The sequence below is a fragment of the Coturnix japonica genome, chromosome 7 (genome assembly GCF_054131305.1).
Source record: "Coturnix japonica strain WE chromosome 7, WE-NBRP24, whole genome shotgun sequence".
Classification (NCBI taxonomy): domain Eukaryota; kingdom Metazoa; phylum Chordata; class Aves; order Galliformes; family Phasianidae; genus Coturnix; species Coturnix japonica.
The window spans coordinates 29,104,140-29,110,836 of record NC_140669.1 but is presented as its reverse complement, the minus strand read 5'-3'; the positions used below and the strand labels follow the sequence as shown (position 1 = coordinate 29,110,836).

The window sequence follows — 6,697 nt, the reverse complement described above, 5'->3', positions numbered from 1 at the left end:
GAGGGTGCCACTTCTTTATTTTTTGTGTGTGGTTCTGTAATTTTCGGTTCTCGGGTCATTCCAATATAAATAGAAATGCTGGAAGGTTTTGAATGGGAATTATGCAGGGGATAAAGATTAGTTAAGTTAGATTATATGCATGTTGATGGTGTCTATGTTTAAATATACATTGTATAGGCATTGATGGCTGCCTAGTTATTTGGCTAAAGGATATTCCCTGTGTCTGAGCTTAAGGAAAAGTATACCTGTGTTGTCTATCACAGAACGTGCATCAGATCATACAGTTTCCTGATGCTTATTAGTTTATTTTAATCTATTTACAGGCCTTCTAAGTGCATTCGTCTGCTTGCTTTGTGCCAGTTCCTGTTGTTGGCTTTAGTGGATGGGCCTTAGGGTGAAGTTCACACAAGTTAAGCTGCTCGGTTGTCATCTTCACTGGTGCTGGTTGACTCATACTTGGGTGGTAAGATTTATGTAGTTCAGTTAATTGAAAATGAAATACTGGCTTTTTAGTTTTCAAGTAACCTGTGTTTGCACTTTCACAGTGGTGTCTTTAATCAGGTTGTAATGGTGTTTTCTTAAATTGCCAGATGTGTTGCCATAACTAACAACAGTGTTGGGACTAATTTGGTCTTTGCAGAAACTCTCAACTTTGCTCTAAGTTTGGCCACTGGCAAACTCAGGATCCACTTTACAGAATATGATGGCATGTTTTTGTTTTTGTTTTTTTTTTAAGGGAAAGAACATGCTTATTACTGACTGCTTAACCAAGGTATTTTAAAGGTAGTCTCCATATAACCTGACTGAATTCCTTTTAGTCCTCTGCACTCCAGTTTCCTCTATTTTTAGAAAATTTCAGGGCAGTTGATAAACCCTTTATAGTTGTGTTTTTAGATTGTGATATTTCTGAACAGAGAAGGTCCCTTAAAAACTGAAGCTCTGCTTATTGCTGTGGACAAGTCACAGATAAGTGCATTTCCGTTCAGCCTTTAGGAATACAGCTGTGGTTTACTTCTGCAGGCCAAATTGCTTCTGTGAGGGGAAGTTTATTACTGAGATGCAAATCTCAGATTTTTCCAACTTTAAATATTCGGTGTTTAGGGAGAAGGGCAAAGCCTTCTCTCATCCCAAGTTAATGGCTGATTTTAGGTGTACATTACTGCTTTTTGCATTAAGTCCTCCTGAGGTTCATGAGCTGCTGTAGCCATTAATGAGAATGGTGTTCACTTGCTGAAGGTTGCCTTGCTGTGTATCTTCTCTGTTCCTTTTTTTACACATCAGTTAGACCCTGTTATTTTTTAAAGAGAGGCATTGAGCTGTTCTGTTCGTTTTGCAAGTAAAATTTCAAGATAAATGTCAATTTGTGAAATGTGTGTAGCTTTACAACAAATAATTCTGTAAAGGCAGTTTCCTTTGTCATTTATATGTATTTGAGTGAAATTTACTACTTGTATTCTGCATGTTTATGTTATTTAGGCACATGAACTTTTGGTTCTTATGTTGGTTGCTGTTCTTTTAAGCATATTGAAGCTTGATGGTTTCTAGTGGTTACTGAGTGTATGGCTGCTCGAACCGAACCTTCCAGAAAGCAGAAGTAGTAGCCTGTGCTGTATTAAGGTGTTGCCGAAACCCCTTTTTAAGCCAGTTCTTAAGAGGAAAATGAAGTCATAATTCATGTACTGAACAGGATTACTTTTTTCTGTAGTTAGAGTGGAAAAAGCATTCCATCGTGTTGTTACACCAGCCAAGTGCATCTGTGACACGTTATTAATCAAAATAATATGCAGGCTTTTTTAGTAGGAAAAGGAGAAAACTAGGCTTCCTGCTCAAGAAGGTGTCCCAGTATTATAACCATACAATAAAATAGTACTTTGATGTTTCACTGTAACAAGGTGTGTGTAGGGATTTAGGACTGTGTTGTTTTGTTTTTGCTTTTGTTTTTGTTTTTTTCCCCCCCAGAAATTAGGAAAAACAGTGTAGACATGAGGATGTTATTAGGAAACAAATTCTTTGCTTATTTTATGTAGCCTAGGCTTATATGAAAGAACATCCAGTATCAAGTTTTTTATAAGTGTTTCTTAAATGTGTAGGTTAACTATGTCCAGTCATACTGTTCTTACCCATACTAGGAATGTTCACAACTGTCTGTATTCCTTGAGACATGATGAACCTATTTTGAGAACAAGGCTTAATGGCTGAAGGTTTCAAGCAGGGCATCTGGCTCTTAATATTGAGTACCAAGTCCCTATTCTAATATGGTTAATCTGTGCATGTAGCATTTCTGACTTACCAGTTAATTGCTGTAAAGTGCAGTGATTTAAAATGCATTGCTGCATTTGTTTAGGGTCTCATACTAGAGATGATACTATAAGTGCTGGGGATGGCAGTTGTCTGTATGTCTGCACTCAGTCTGCACCTGCTAAACGACATCAGTAATGCTAGAGTATGTGTAGTACAGGCAAATTGTATGCAGAAATAATTTGTACATTGCAAACCTGAGACTGGTTCACTTGTAAAGGCAGTTTTATGGGATCTTTTTGCAAACATCAGATTCCACACATACATCCTCATCATGTTAATACTTACACCTTGCTTATTTAAACTGCTTAGGTGTCTCTGAAGGCCATGTTTCCTTTGTATTTTAGTCAACACTGCAACAGATGCAAGGATGGCAATAATACATTTGGATAGAGCTAATTCTTAAATGCGAAACTCTGTCACAGTCACTACCACTAGTGCTGCATTTTTGCCAGAGGTAAGAGCCTGCATGCTGTGCTTGTTAAAATCTGCCCAGCTGTCTGCAGTGTGCTCTGTATTTGATGTTACTGTTGTGCACCCCACACCACTTGCTGTTAGGTCTCCATTAACATTCAGCAGCTATTGGTGAGGGACACTGGGTGCCGTTTTTCAGCAAGGAGGGCTCTAAAACCATTGCTTTGCTTCAGATGCACTTCCATGTCATCTTCAGTTTTGTTAGACTGCACCTCTGCTGCCACCTATCTCATGGCACGATGTGTCACAGGTATGGAGAAGTTTCAACCTCTACTCCTGTACCATTTAGAGGTCTCATGGAGTAATAAAATTAAATACATGCTGAGTAATTGGAAGTCTCCCACAAAGGTAGGTTTTATCTCAGATGATCACATAGATACAAACTTCTTTCACTGTTGTGGTTATTTTGCGATGCATGCAGTTGTTTTTGTTGGTGACAGATTAGATGGGGCAGTATGTTAATCACTGCATTTTTAAGTATAGTTCAAAATAATGTAAAAATGAATAATCTCTACTTTAGACTGAAGAATCTCCTGTATCAAGTCTGTTTGGAGCCACCATCCCCTGAGATTTAGAATCCAGAGACAACCGTGTTGGATTTCCTTAGATGTGGTTCTTACCTGGGTATGCAGTACATGAGTCATATGTAGATTCCTTATCAGCACCTGTTAAGGCTTTTGTGGACCAAAAGAAAACCATGTTTCACTTAGTACTTGCTTTAGCTGGTACTCTATAACAGGAGGAAGACTGATTAACAGATGTGTAGGGTTAACTGTTTACCTGGCCTTATGTTTGAGGCATTCCATTAGGGTTATTTCTTCTAAGTTAAAGAAGAGGAAGCATAATTTCCAACTATTTGCCCAAACTTTCCTGTAAGTTATTTCCATCCATCTCTTTCCCAAATATGCATGTGCTATTAAATGAGTGCTTAATGAATGAAAATTGATTTTCAGTAATTAGTTCTTTGACCAGTGTCAACTTCATCTTTGTAAAGGTTTTAGTTCCTGTGCAACATTCCTGCAGACTCTGATTTTGAAGGAACTGAGGTGTCTTTTGTGTTTTAGCTCCAGACTGATTCCTGATTAAGCTATTTTGGGAGAAAATCTGTCATTTTTTAAAAATTATCTCATATTATAATGATTTGAAATATTTAACTACTGAGAGAAAGGTAGTCAAGGAGTACTTTTCATAGAGCGCTTTGATTTTATTTTTATGGCTACAGTTAGGATCAGAAAATGTCTGAAGGAGAACTGCTGTTCTTCTAATGTTGAGAGTTCATATGGCATTTAAAAGCTCTTAAACTTGGCTAATACTTGACATTCCTCTGTAAGCAGATACTGCACAGCAGAATCCATTTATAAGGTGTAGCTTACTTTTACAATTGTGTATTTCTGCTGTGCTTAGCAGCTGAAGCTTTGCAATGAATGCCTTATTTTTAGTGGGTCTTCTGCTGTGGCAGCGGTGATATCAGTCCAAAGCAGAGCTGCACTCACTGGAAAAGGCACATAGCGAACTGGCCAGCAGTGACTGTGTGTCAGACGGTCGGTCTGTGCTGTGGAACAGATAAAAGGCCAAATGTAGCAGCTGCCAGATAAATAACTTCTAAAATAAGGAGGTAGACTTCTGCAATTGAAGAATCTGCTTTTCCTTAAGTTTTCTAGTCTGTAGCTTCTGTTTTAGACACACCACTGCAAAGCAGGCAGCAGTACATGTTTCAAATGTGATCACGTTAATGGAGTTAGTGTTATTACAGTTCAGAGCACTGTTTATTGTCAGTCTACCCAAATCTTTGGAATACTAAGATGAGTACATTTATTTCTTATAGTCTGAAGAGGCTCAAGCAATCTGTGCAGTCTCAGATGCTACTGCTGAGTACTGGAAATGGGAGTGAGGGCATCCTGGAGCTAGAGGTGCCTTGTGTGGTCTGAGGACTGGGCTGTCTGCATGTTGGAGAGCACAGGTGTAGAAGAGTAGCCCATAGAGCTCTCAAAATAGTTACTCAGTTATTGAATAATTTTCCTCTGCAATTAAATGTTAAGCTTGTTTTTGTACTGTGAAAATTATCCAAGTCCATTTAGTATCTATAGATGAGTTGTGTTACTGTTATCTTCTTCTATTGCTAGAAACAGATGTTGTGCAAATGAACTTGCCATTGTTTCTGAGTTGTGAATAATTACAGATAAAGCACTTTTAAAAACCAAACACGTTTCACTTTGGATTCCTATTTATGTGGTTCTTAATCGGTTGCAATTTGCTCATATTTTTGGCTGTACTTGCAAAGAAAGCCGAATTGTAGCAGGATCAACACAACATTTTCCATTTCTACCCACTTTTGGAACCGTCTGTGCTATTTAGTGAACTTTTTCCTTCCCCAGTGTATTCACTGGCAGAAGATGTGGTGTTACAGCTAAAATAACCTACTTCTGATTTTGTAATCTCAGCTCCAATTCCAGCAAAATTCTTCATACAAATGTTAATCCAAACCTTTAAGTTTGTAAGAGAATCTGGTGTGTGAAAACAAGGTTGTTTTATTAGCTGAACTTCTTGCTGCTTCAGAACCAGTTTCCAAGATATTTTGAGTCAAAAATGAGGGCTATGGCTACTAAGTCATAGCCTGTTTTCTTGCGTATGTTGATTCATAGGCTCAATGACACTTCATTTTGCTCACTTCAGTACTTGTTTCTTTTTAAGAGTAAGGCTTTAAGGAGTTGTATCAGCTGACAGTGAAGTCCCTTAATTTCACCATTTTCTAAGTTTTTCTTCTTCTTTGGTGTTTAAATCCTTGGATATCTGAATTGTTTTATTTTACTTCCTGGGTTTCTCTTACAGGAAACTCCAGAGATTTATTTATTTTTTTTTCCTATACAAAACCTCCATTCAGTTAAATTAGTTTTTGCCTTTGTCTGCTTTCTTTTTTTTAAAAATTTTTCCTTCCCAGTTTATTTGCTGTTCAACCAGAGCTGAGCTGAGATGTGTGTGACAGCTTGCCAGGAAACACTGAGGCAACAAAATCAGTCATTTTGTTTCCTCTTGAAATAGAACAACACAAATGCAGGATTCTGCTTACATGGGATTTGTGTTATGTTCTTGATTTTAACACTTATCTTCATGAATATGACTGCTCCCTATGCTCTATGTGTAAACAATACAGTTGTTGCATGTTTGTGAGATCAATCTACAGATCATCTCATACTCAGAACAGAGTATGCCTTGAGTTTCCTAGCTTTTCTGTATTTTACAGTAGAGCTCATGATGCCTTTTTGAGCAAGGCTCTTAAATGTAGGCTTGAACTGTGTTTCTGGCTTTCATTGCTTTCACTGCTGAATGTGTTTCTTCTTTGGAAATGAATGTCTGATCAGATAATAAAGCTTTTTAGGTTGTGACGGACCCTCCATGTCAAACTTCCAAGCCACTGGCAGTCTTTCAGAGGTGTTCATACCTTGTATCTTTTACCTCCAGCAGTTTAATATGCATAGCAGCAAAACTTGGTTAGATTGATACCTGCAGCTTTTGAAGACATAAAAATGAAGCAGACTTTGTACCTCTCTACTGAGCTCCTTAATTTAGCTTTTATTTTGTCTTGTCGAACTTCTTTACTGTAACTCACTGCAGTTGATTTAATTCAGTGTAAGTAACAACAACAGTGCTGTGGCATGCTTGTCCCCGCTTCAAAGTTGCATCACGAATCATTTAGATAGATCTGAAGCTCAGCACTTGGGGAAGCTTGATTATAAAGCAAAGGAAAGGAGTGGTTGGTTTGTTTCCTTTGTTCCTTAAAAGGGTTTTAAAAACTACAGCTGGAGAGGAGAAAAAAAGAAAACCACAACAAAACCTACATCAGTGCTTTTAGCTCTTTCAGAAATTATATCCATCTGGTTTAGAACCCATCAGAAGAAATCCAAGAATCATCTAAAGCTCTTCACAG

The 6,697-nt window shown here is 37.8% G+C and overlaps 1 long non-coding RNA gene across 1 annotated transcript in view; it reads left to right on the top strand.

The window, feature by feature from the left end:
- The first annotated feature begins 334 nt into the window (after window positions 1-334).
- Window positions 335-6,697, top strand: part of LOC146760140 (uncharacterized) — a 33,482-nt gene continuing 27,119 nt past the window's right edge. The window contains exon 1 of the long non-coding RNA XR_014948117.1: window positions 335-463. This is a non-coding gene — a long non-coding RNA (uncharacterized LOC146760140). The remainder of the gene's footprint in view (window positions 464-6,697) is intronic.